Genomic DNA, 13,043 nt, shown 5'->3' with positions numbered 1-13,043 from the left:
AGTGTGAAACTGAGACCAGTTCCTCATCAGGATTCCATGCAGTTGCTCCCAGAACACCCCAAGATTCATCTAGGCCATGCCTGGGCAGGAGCTGGGACATCCACAGGAGCAGGGCTCAGATGGGCAGAGCAGGCACAGGGGACTGTTCCATGGAGCCAGGCTCTACAAGAGCCCACAAGGGTCTAGCCAGCTTCACTCAGTTCCTGGTCTCCATACTCTATCAAGAAAAAAGTGTAAGAGATGCCTCTGAGAAGAGAGGGACTGGGTGATTGGTTAAGTGTGTGTGTGTGTGTGTGTGTGTGTGTGTGTGTGTGTGTGTGTGTGTGTGTGTGTGTAAGAGAAGCAGCAGAGCCAAGACTGAGTGACACAGGGATATGGCATGTGTGTTTTCCAGAAGGAATTTGACAGTCACGATGACACTGGCTGGCACTGATCAGTGCCAGGTGATATGCTAAGCATTTTGTATATGTGACCACATTTAATCCTCTCAGCGATTCTGAGGGTTTTCCAGAAGGAACACAAGAGAGTTGTGACATTGGCTGGCATCGATTACAAATTTATTACATGCCAGGCATTATGTTAAACATTTTACATACATGACTTCATTTAATCCTCTCAGCAATTATGAGGAACTCCTCCTGCTTTATCCTTTATTCTCAGAAGGGGCACGACATCATACAGCAAGCCAGCCCTGCTGCTCAGTCCTCAGCTCCCCCATCTTCTCCCCTGCCTGACACTCTCTCCCATCCCTGAAGAGCGCTCCAGGTTTCCGTTCTTGCCAGGCCATTCCCATGTTCATGACGACCCAGGCATTCAGGCAGAGCTACTTCTGAATCCTCTCCCATCCTCCAAGGTCTTCCACATAAGAACTTGACCTCCTCAGCCCAACCCAAGGGAGCTCCAGTCTCATCTATCCACTTCCCTGTTCCTCAGCAACGCACATTGGAGCCTCATTCTGAGCCAGACCCTGTGAGGACCCCAGATACATGGAATTGAACTGACTTGGCTCGTACCATTAGCCAAGACACGTGTCTGTGGAGACTCCTACCTGCCCAAACATTTTTCTCTGGTATTTCCTACTGTCCTTCATATCGTTTCAGGTTGTCCATAACTCCACTGTGGTGGAACCATTTTGATTTCTGATTGCTGTGTCTAGCTGGCCTAGAGGCAAGTTCCCCATTATTGGATCATGTACCCCACCCCCAAATCCTTATGCTGAAGCCCACATTACTTTCTTTTGTGTCATTATGGTTAAAATACCAGTCAGAAACAAATTAAGAGAGGAAAGATTTATTTTGGCTCACGGGTTCAGGAGGCTTCCGCCTACCATGTTGGCAAAAGCATGGGTGGGGGGATCCTGTGGTGACAGGCGCATAGGGTGGAGCCCATGATGGTGATGAGGAGCTTGACGATGAAGATGATGCAGTGATAGTGTTGATGACATCATGCCAAGATAATGAGACGTCATGCCTCTTCTTGCAGCTTCTCTGCCCTTCCTCTTCACACCAGCAGGGACCTACTTACTGTCTCCTTAGCAAAAGTTCCCAGCTTTGCTTTTCAAAAGTATAAGCCCAGGAGTGCCGAGGGGCTCCACTGAGGAGAGGGGAGAGAAGATGATACACAGATGAGACAGCCTAGCTTGAGGATCCTGGGAACAGCAGGCTTCTGCCCACATTCAGGTCGTGCAGAGAGCAGGGCCGGGTGTGTGGGTCCCTGCAGCAGAACTGCCCCATGTGGGACAGTGTGTCTCCACTGACACACCGCAGTCCTATACAGACCAGAAAGGGCTAAGCAGTGAGGGCAACTGCTCAGTGAGGTGGGGACTCCAACATCCTGATTCTGTTCAGGCAGCCAAAGACAGATTATGCCCTACACTCCGAGCTGAACCAGTGTCCTGAGATTCATATCATGTACTTCACCAGCCACCACCAGTCACTGCAGGATTGTGTAGAGTCTCCAGGCAGATTCAAGGGAAGGTGCTGGCATCCTTCCTTTTCAATCAGCGAGGAGCTGAATCCAGAGACACTGATTGGCTTGCTCCATTGCTGCTTTGTAACCAAGAAGGGTTCCTGGCCTCTGAAATCTCTATGCTAAGTCCCAGCTTCCTCAACAGCATCCTCACACCTGTTCCATCCATTCCACACAGGCTAGACCTCAAATGCAAGTCTCCCAAATGGTCCTCCTCAGTGCCTTGCCTCCAGGAACCTGGGCCCTCCAACTCTTTCCTGTCCTCTACTTCTCCCTGTTGCCTGCTTCTTGACCCCTCTCTGTCTGAACATGGGCCTCTATTTCTGCGTCCGTTCCTCCAGGCTACCCTGTATTTTCCAGTTGCCTGAAGTACAACTTCTCCGCTATGCAGCTTAGGAAGCACTTGCTGCAAAGGTACTCCAGAAGTCCCCAGATTTTCCTTCAGGTTCCCGGGTCCTACTTTTCCTCTTCATGTCCCTCTATTTACTTTTCCCTTATGGTGTAAACCCAAATACCAGTTGCTCTAAGGCAGAAAACATCAAGTGCACACAGGAAACTCAAGCTCTTCCCACCGTGCAGAAACCTAGGCAACACCTAGTGAATGAATGAGTGAATGAACAAACGAATGAAAAAATGAACAAACAAGTGGATCATGGTGGTTTCTATTGAAGCCACGCTAACACCTTTCTCCTTCTTGAGTTTCTAAGGATGCATTGGGGAGGGAGGAAGGTTGGGGTTTTGAGCTAGCTGTTTTCAGTTTGGTCCTCTGTTTCTGTGGCCCTTTCAGCTCCTCCACCCCACTCTTAATACTTCTTTCTCCAGGATGCAGCTGAGAAGACACCTTGACCAAGAACAGGGACACACCATGACACACTGCACAGCCCCAGGTGCTCCGTGCAGGCCACCCTCAGTCTCTGCTGGAGGCCTCCAGACCTGTGGCTCTTCCAGCATCACTGGCTCTCCAGCCTCCCCTCTCAGCACCAAATCCAGCTGTGCAAACCCCCTTCTGGCCCAGAAGGACCTCAACCTTGGACATGGGTGTAAGTGGATACAGATGAAAATCAGGCTGGCAATTTATGGTGTGTGTAGTCCGCCCCCTCCAGGCGCTCCATATGTCAAGGCAAGGCAGTGTTTTTCTTGGAAACTACACAGGTGGGACCTCTTCCTGGCAAGGCACTTGTTCTCCCTCAGGTGCTGCCAGGGTCATCTGCAGGGAATTCTTGGGAAGGTTTTGTTCACCAGGGATGGCAGATGAGTTTCCTCAGTTCTAGCCTCAGCTTGAGCATGTTCCTGAGGCAGAGTAGGACGGGCAGCTCTGGGGGCTGAAGGAACTCCATGTGGAGTATTTTCTGTTCCATCTTGCTCTGCCTCCTTGCTGTCCCAGACTACAGAGCAGCTGGTGGGACACAGAGAAAGGAGTGAGCTACAACAGATACCATTCAGACAGAAACACAAGAAATGAAGCAGAGGTGTTCAGACACAGACAAGAATGAGTGACAGCTTGAAAGATTAGAAGGCTACAGGACAGAAATTGTGACCAACAAGACAGAGGACTTGCCCTAGAGCAAAAACAGAGACAAGGAAAAGGCAGTGGCCAAGAGAAATTGTGAACCAACTCTAACACAAAAGGGGTAGAGAGAGAGAGAGAGAGAGAGAGAGAGAGAGAGAGAGAGAGAGAGAGAGAGAGAAGAGGGAGCAGAAGTGGAGGGGGCCACCATGATCCACACAGGAACACTGCAGGGAAGACATCAGATTTCTATGATCCACGTGAAAGTCAGGACCTGAATCTACACTGATATGCAACAAATGCACAGGCCAGTTGAATTCCAGGGTCTGTCCTGCAAACTTCCCAGTGGTCTCTTTCGGAGAGCAGTAAGTCTAGGGCCTGTGGGTGGGTGATGGGAACACAGGTCAGCCTATCCCCCAGCGTGGAGCTGTGTGAGATGTGTCCGTCAGCCCTGGGCTAATCGGTTTCACAGGGGACAGAGAGGAAAAGGGAGTATCAGGAATCTTGGCTGGTGCAGCATAGGAAGGCCATTGTGTTTGCTATAAACCTAGACTTCCATGTGACTGTTCTGCTCTGGCAGAACAAGAGTTTACTCCCTAAGTGCATTAGTTACTCTTGTAGTTACTGTGTGCAGTGGTTTGAATGAAGAATGTCCCCCATAGGTTCCAGTATTTGAAGACTTGGTTCCCCAGTTAGTGTTGCTGTTTGGGGACATTATGAATCTTTAGGAGCTGTGGCCTTGCTGGAAGAGTATGTCACCAGAAGGAGACTTTGAAGGTTTATAGCCACTTTCAGTTTGCTTTCTCGGCTTCCTGTACGATAGTCATCGGCCAGCTTCCTGCTGCAGCTGTGCTGAGCCTGCCTCACTAATAGGACATTCTTTGGAACCCTAAGCCAAAATAAACTTGTTCTCCAATTAGTTGCTTTGGGTCATTGTTTGTTTGTCTGTTTGTTTGTTTGCACAGCCACAAAAGTCTCAACTACATTGTAACAAATAACTGACAAAAGCTACTTCAGGAAGGAAAGGTTTACTTTGGCTCATGTCCTGGGGGTGTAGGTCATCATGGCTTGGAAAGCAACTCCAGAGTTGGCAGAGGAGTGGAGGAGCAGGGAGATAGATGGGGGGCGCAACTCATTTTCTCTTTTTTGCCTTTTTTCTTTCAGCCAGGACCTCAGACCATCAGAGGATGCTTCCCTAAGTTAGGTAGGGTCTTTCTTCCTCAGGTGACCTTCTCTGGAAACACACATACTCCAAGAGGTGTATCTCCCAAGTGACTTTCAAATCCTGTCAAGATGAAGATTAACCATCACTTGCACTGAGCCTCTACCAAGGCAGCAGGCCTCTGCTCTGAGACGGCCATGGCAAACAAACAGCCTGGACTGTGCCTTGCCCAACTTGTGTCTAATCAAAGACAAAGACAAGAAGCAACATAAGGCATGCGTGTGTGACACCTGTATGGTACCCATAACAGGGAGGAACCATGACTGATGAGAGTAGGAGGAGGGTGGGCAACCTAAGCAAGTACTGAGAAGCCCCAACAAAGGCATCTGGAGCGATGGGAGGGGCAGGCTGAGAGAATATGTGCTGAGCTCACATCCCTATACCCAAGTGAAAACTCTGATGTGACCATGTGTTCCTGTGACGTCAGCACTATGGAGAGCAGAAACAGAAGGATCACTGTGGTTTGCTGGCTGCCAGCCCAGTCCCAGGTCGAATGAGAGACACTGTCTTGGGTGGAGAGAACAGAACAGGGCACCTGGCACTCTCTTCCAGCCTTTGTACACATGGTCAAGCATATACACCTGCAAATTCATATGCATATAACACACACACATCCAGAGGGAACACAGTCAGAGGGAAAATGTGTATCATAGCTACTACACAAGAATCTTGAAGGAAAAATGTTTTTCTGAAATTCAAAACCTGGTGTGTGGACTGGGAGCATCTCAGTGGCAGAGTGCAGCCTAGCATCTTACATCTACAAAAGCACCAGCATAGCCAATCAAGTTTGGCAGTAGAGGGCCACAGGAGTACATATCACACAATATTTATGTAACATAGATACAAATTAATGGCAACTTAGGAGACCCTAAGTTCGGTCCCTAATACTGCAGACAAACAAACAAACAAACAAACCCCACCACAAAACATAACCAAAACCTGATATGCACTTCACAAAGGATTTTCTCATACTATTTGTGAAAGTAAAGTTATGATATAATGTTTTGTTCTTGTACTTTCATCTTACCTGTCAATGTAAGTAAAATTATCATCAAATGTTTATACCACAATTACATTCATTCACCAGTTACACCAAAACCTAGCTATGAATACAAAAACTAGTGAAAATAATATGTAAAAGTTAACTGGGTTCATAAACTTAACAGTAAAAATGAATTTATATGTAAATATACCAATATACTATGATTCATATTTATGTGATACATTTATTTTAGTTTATTTTATATCAGTAAAATTCATGACAAATATGTATATATTTTCATGTGTATATATACATGTACATGTTTTAAGAGATAATTTTAAACATTATAGTCACCAATTTTACTCTTATTGTCTTTACACATAATTCAATATAGCTTCTGTATCGGCACAGTGATTAATTCAGACCACATTCCACTGTTATATACAATCAGAAACTAATCAACAATAAGAGTGAAATGTGTCTGCCTCAAGGCATTAGGCCTTCAGTTGGCAGTGGCATTGTTTCCAAATGAGACACACATTTGAAAAAATAAGTAATGAATTTAATAAATTAACAACTGGAGAATCTATGTAGAAGGGGGGAGTCAATTGATAGAATTTCTAGGCCAGAAATTAAAATCTCTAAAATTTAGGACTTTGCAGATCAATGGATCATATGAGTGGCAAATTACACAGAGCTGAAACTAGAATTAGTGAACTAGAGGAAAAGTTCAAACAAACTAACCAGAACAATTTTCAAAGAAAAGAGATATAACATACAAGCAAAGAAAAGAGATATAATATAGAAGACACAAATACACACACACGTATATATATATAACATATAGGACAGACAATGTAATATAAATAAAATTCAAAGTGGGAAAAGAAAGATAATGTAATAAAAGCGGTATGTAAAGATACAATAGGCAAGAGAATTCTAGAATTACCAATCAAATCCCAGACCTCAACAGCGCGGGAGCTTCCTTGATGGTGTGGATCCAGGACAACTTTCCAGAGGAAGCCCTGCTTTCATTTTGTACTTTTGGCTGTACAAACTAACCCCCAAACTTCACAGGACCAGTAAAGCAGCTGAACTATGCATTCATATTGCACTGTCATACCCAGGAGGGTCACAACAAGCGGAAGTAGCCCCTCCCCCTCAGCTGGAATCCTGCCAGTCTCCCCCATGGGCACCTGTTACCTGTAGACTTCTCAAAACCTAAAGTTATGTTACCAGGGAAAACAGTCTTCAGAAAATGCAAGTAAAAACTTTTTAAACAAATTTTTTAAGAGTTTTTTTTTGGGGGGGGTGTTTTGGTTTTTTGGTGTTTTTGTTTTGTTTTGTTTTGTTTTGTCTAGACAGAGTTTCTCTGTATAGCCCTTGCTGTTCTGAAACTCTGTACACCAGCCTGGCCTCAAACTCAAAGAGACCTGCCTGCCTCTGGGGCAGGGAGAGGGGGCTTCAATTAAAGGCATGTCCCACCTTTAAAAGAAATTTTTACCAATAAGCCTGAATAATAGAAAATATTAAGAGATCTCTCTTTTTTTCTTTTTCTTTTTTTGTTTTTTTTTGTTTGTTTGTTTTTTGTTTTTTTTGTTTGTTTTTCGAGACAGGGTTTCTCTGTGTAGCCCTGGCTGTCCTGGAACTCACTCTGTAGACCAGGCTGACCTCGAACTCAGAAATCCGCCTGCCTCTGCCTCCCAAGTGCTGAGATTAAAGGCGTGCGCCACCACTGCCCGGCGAGATCTCTTAAAAGAAAAAGTATTTTGAATAAATATTTAGGGAGGCTAGAAAGAATGAGGAACACAGAAGAGTATATAAATACATACACAAAACACTGACTACAGAATAGCAAAGCTTATGTGCATGAGAAATACAGAGAATTAAGAGATATGAAAATAATAGCATTGCTACTAAGATAAATGCAGCCCACATGTTCTGAATTAATTCTATTTTAAAGTAAATACAAAGTTATATTATGCAATGTTTAACAAATTAAGCATATATGTTTAATTCTCTAAATTAAATAACTAAAAATTAATAAAAAATACAACAACAAAACTGACAGATAACTAAATAAATACAAATAACAGGCATGATAAATAAAAAGCAGAGGAAAGATGTAGACTCAGGTCCAAATAATTCAGTGATTACATTAAAATGTGAATTAATGAAAAGGAAATATGAGCAGAAGACTATTCTATCAGCCACACAAACTCTTACTATTACCTTGCAATTACAAGAAAAAAACATCTATGAGATGGCTCCACAGGTAAAGATATATTGCTGCCAAGCCTATTGCCCTGAGTTCAATTCCTGAAGCAGGAGAGAACCAACACTCCCAAGTTCTTCTTTCTTGTGGCACATATGCATACATACAATAAATGTACTAAAAAAACAAATATTACAAGTAAGGGTTAAAAATAAAATCAGCTATATTTGTTTATAATATAGCAAAATACTTAAAACAATGTAAAATAGAAATTGTTTTTTAAGGGATGTAGCTATATCAGTGTCAAACCATGTTAATATTTCACAAATGATGCCCAATCGCATAAGGAAAAGGTTTACAAGTTTAATAAATGAATATACGAGCAACTATCTAAAACTCAGTGTCAATTCTATGTAGAAGATACCTTCACCAAACACATTAAAAAGATGACATATATTAATGCACTAAAAAGTTTTAAATAGCTAGAAAAAGTATGATTAAAGGTATATATATAAAATTTCAACATCAAGGACTATGAAACATTATTAAGGGAAATTAAAGAAGCCCTACAGTAGTAGAGGAACGTTCCAAATCCGTGGATTGAAAACATCCACGAGGCAGAGACATCAGTTTGCTTCAACTTGACCTATAGAGTCAGGACAGGTCTAATAAAAATTCTCAGTAACTGCTTTGTGGAAATTGATGTTTACCAAAATTTATCCAGAGATGCAAAGAGCCCAGAATATGTAAGTTATACCCAAGAAAACGAAATATGAGAAGACTATTCTATCAGCCACACAAACTCTTACTATGAGTTGCAATAGACTGCACAATTGCTGTTTTGTGATTACTGACAAAATAGGTAAGTATATCAATGAAACAGAACTCAGAAATTGAATAATGTTTATATAGGTGCTTAACTAAGAACAAAAGCAATGCCAGAGAATGCTGGAATGATAATGAGCTTTTCACAAAGGAAGCCCTGCCACTTGCTTTCAGTAAAGAGAGCTAAAACAAATCCTTTCTTCACATAGTACACACCAACTCTAACTGAATGGTAGATCTGAAGTGAAACCGGAAGCAATACCTAGGGGATAATAGGAAATTGTCACCAACAACTAGGGGTGGAGAAAAGATGTTTTTAAAAGATTGCCTTGAAGTAAAAACATTATTCAATATAAGACTTCACTACAAGATCAAAAAGGCAAGCCGTAGAGTGGTAAATATTTGCAACACATATAACTTAAATAGAACTTGAATCTAGAAAATTCAGAAAAGCCCTATTAAGTAATACAGATGGGCCATTCAAAGGGTAAAGAGATTTCAAAAGGTATCTAATAAGAAAGGAAATCCAAGTAACTAATGAAAATTTGAGAGGTATCCGACCCCATTAGTCTCTAGGCAAATACTAACTCAAGACACCGTGAGAGAATATGACAGCCCCATTCCAACAGCAAAACAGGGCAGAACCCACAACACTGAGTGTTAAAGAGGATTGGAAGCAATTAAGATACATAGCCCTGGTGGGAGTATTCATTCATTGAGATAAGAAATTTGGGGGGACATCATTTGACATTATCTGCTTAACTTGTATATATTATATATAATATATTATATATTATATATAATATATACACAATATATATTATATATAATATATACATAATATATATTATATATAATATATACATAATATATATTATATATAATATACACACACACACACAATGTGGATAAATCTCACAACTAAAAGAAGCCTGTTTGAAGTAGATGTTCCAAGCTTCTACTCATGTAAAATTTTTAAATGGATAAAATCAACTCACAGTATTAAAGATCAGGAGACTGGCAATCCCTGAGGAGAAGGCAGGGACCAGACTATGGAGGTGATTTGATGGGTTCTGGAGAGCTGGTGTATGGGCTGTGACAGGGAGCTGCACATCTATGTCAGTGTACCAGTCCACAATGTGCTGTGTCCACACGAAAACCCAAACAAAAAAGAGTTTAATTTTCCTCTCTTCCAACCATCTCCATGTTCTAAGATGTCTTCCCTGGCTCTTACAACCCCAGCCCTGTTCACGTAACCAACATCCTCCACTTCCATCCTTTTGCTCCAAGTGATAGGACGTTATGCAAGATAAATCCTGCATGCTCACCTTCCATCTGTAGATGCTGGAGAATGTTAGTCCCAGGTCAGAACAGCAACACTGAGAAATTGGGGAGGGTGGGGGAGGGGAGAAGGAGGTGGAAGAATGAGACCAAGATAATGCCATACAGAGGGCACTGCCAGACTATTGCTCTGCCACACACTGGGGGACTACAGTTCTTAGCAACCTATTTTGTGTTTTAGGGATCACTAGAGGAGAGGAACTCGATGGCCCCAAACACAGCACGATGAGGAGGGCATAGAAATGGCAATCACGCTGGTTTGATCCCTCTACTGTATACATGGACAGAAATATTATTGCACCTTGGAAATATATGCAATTACTAGGTGTTGATATTTTAAGTGATTATTGGAGATGGGAATGCTCAAACCTCTGACTTGGTAACTACACATTATACAGACATAAAGAATTATCACCATGTAGCTCACAACTATGTACAATTAAAATGGTAATTTTAAATCCTAAATTTATACTGCAACCAGCTCCCTTCCTGACATCGTCAGGTTCAGTCTCCAATCAAAACTCTGGCCTCCCTTTTTGCCAGCACCATGCTGAGCGGCAGAAGCACAAAGCTGTGTAGGAAGAGAAAGCAAAGCTAACAAGATCCCTTCAGATGACAGCTGAGATGTGACTGGGGTCCAGGCCCTGGCTGCCACTGACAGAAATGGGGTTTGGCATAAAGGGAATGTGAGAGACCCCTGAGTTTGAAACCAGCCTAGGCTGCATAGGAGCATGGGTTGGCACCAGCAGACTCCAGTGCATGCACCAGCTCCACCCCATTCTAGCTGTGAACTTGGATAGATTCTTTACAGCTTTTCATCCTCAGATTCTTCAACGATAACTGGGGATTCAACTGAGAAGTCTTCTGAGGCCTAAACAAGATGAGCCAGCTAAGTGCATGGCCTGTCCTCTGTGCTCAGCAAGACTCAGACCTTTCCCTTTCCTTTCTCAGCAATGGAGTTGAGAGGGAAGTCTGCTGACAGAAGAGCAGTATCCCCAAGTGATGCTCACTTAAAGGGACCTCCTTTCATTTTCATTTTCTCATCTCTCCCCCACCAGCTCCAGGCTGGGCACCAGGTCCTGAAAAACTGGGGTTCAGCTCTGGGCTTTGCTATACCCATGTCTCAAATTTTCAGTGTCTTTCTAGATATAATGGGATTTAAAAATTCTCCCTCAAATGGGTTAGATTAGAATTCAGTAAAATTATTCATGGACAAGCCCTTGTGTGAGATGCAAAATGCTGTGTAAATGTCAGAGGTTACTATGAGAGGAACAAACATGGATTAGCACTTGCTGTCATCAGAGTACCTTGGAAGCATGACCTCATTAAGCCCTTACAGGACTGGGAAGCAGTTCCAACAAACAGCTCTGCTTTCCATGAAACGGATCTGTAGCTTTGAGAGGTCTAAGTCACATGTCCAGAGCTTCAGCTAAGATACTGAAGCTAGACCAAAAGCACACCAACCTACTCCAGTGGAGCCTATGCTGGGAACTCTCATATACTCCACCACAGTTCAAACATACCTGACTGAGGGTTCTCTGCCACCTCCCCCCTGAGATGCTGAGTAGTCCCTTAATGAAGCAGAAGGATGAGGACTGGGACTTTACGCTGTTACCACAGATGCTGGAAACTGTTGGTGGTGTACCCAGGTAGCCCTGCACGCCTCTGTCTCCCTCAACAGATGTTCTCACATAAAATGTGTTTGCACCTGATGGGAAGTGAGGAGCCACAGAGGGGAGTCGCTCATCTGACCTCAGTGCCTCTGGCCCTCATCCAGCTCCTTCAGAAACACAGCACAGGGCCAAGAGGAGAGCATCAGTCAGTTCTATTGGGTTTAGTGGGTTACGATTCCCTGGTTGAGCTCTCCTGAATAGAGTTACGTTGGATTTTCCTCAAGCCTGGTTTGGGCATTGTATCTCACACTTGGTTATAACAAACAGCACTTCCATCTAAAGCAGCTAGACCAGAGAGGATGATGTCCAGGACAGCCTCCCCACAACAGCTTCTCCAAGGACCAGAAGCAGGGGCTTTCTCAGTTACCCACTTCTGCTCCAACTGTCCTGTTTTCTTCTGTGTTAGCAGTTCCTGCTTTAGGAGGCCCTGTCCAACCACCTGTTAGAGATGTATGGAGAGTGAATGGTGGCCTGGAAAGGGATGGCCAAGACTGCTCTACCTTGGTTTTATCTCCTCTGAGTTAACATCAGACTCAGATACTAGTGTTTATACATTACACCCCAGGCAAGGACTCAATATGTGGGCTAGTTCGGGTCATGTGTCCAACTAGAACCAATCACTGCATTTAAGAAGATAAGTATAAAAAGAACCACTGAACCAGAGGAGGACACTCTGGCTAGTGACAACTCTTATGGAAGGGCAGGAGATCAAGTTTCTCTTTAGGAAGCTTCTCAGAGGAGGGAAAGGAAGTCCCTGCAAGGGCTGACCCTACAAAGACAGCCTTTCTTTCTAACTGGCCTGCTCTGTGGGTACCTCTTCCTGAACTGTAGGGGGAGCAAGGATTTGAGGAGGAAATCAGCCTTGCCCTAACCCAGTGTGGAGTTAACTCCCTCCCTCCCTGCCCCTCAGTTAATTTGCCTTTACCATGGGAATGGTAGCTATGTCCTGAGGAAGGTCATGGAGTACCTGGGCACTGGGGAAGCCCTGTGAGAAGTTGCCTGTATGAATGTGACTCAAGCTACAGAAGAGAGAACATGGACAGATTAGAGAAGTTGCCAGGACAGAGGCTAATTCACCCCACACATTTGTTACCCGTATATTAGGCACTGTTCTAAGCATTGATACAATAGCAAGTCAAATTAAGTTCTCAGGCCAATAGCACCCCCATGCTGACGGAGAGGCCATACAACAACCCACAAACAAAATATCTAAATGAGCAAATGACACAGTGTATTAGAGCAAATATGATGGGGGTGGGGGAAAGGATGGTGGGGGAGGATGGTACTGAGAGTGAGAGGATTGGAGCCTT

The sequence above is a fragment of the Arvicanthis niloticus genome, chromosome 5 (genome assembly GCF_011762505.2).
Source record: "Arvicanthis niloticus isolate mArvNil1 chromosome 5, mArvNil1.pat.X, whole genome shotgun sequence".
NCBI classification, from domain to species: Eukaryota; Metazoa; Chordata; class Mammalia; order Rodentia; family Muridae; genus Arvicanthis; species Arvicanthis niloticus.
Note: the sequence above shows the minus strand (reverse complement) of the source record.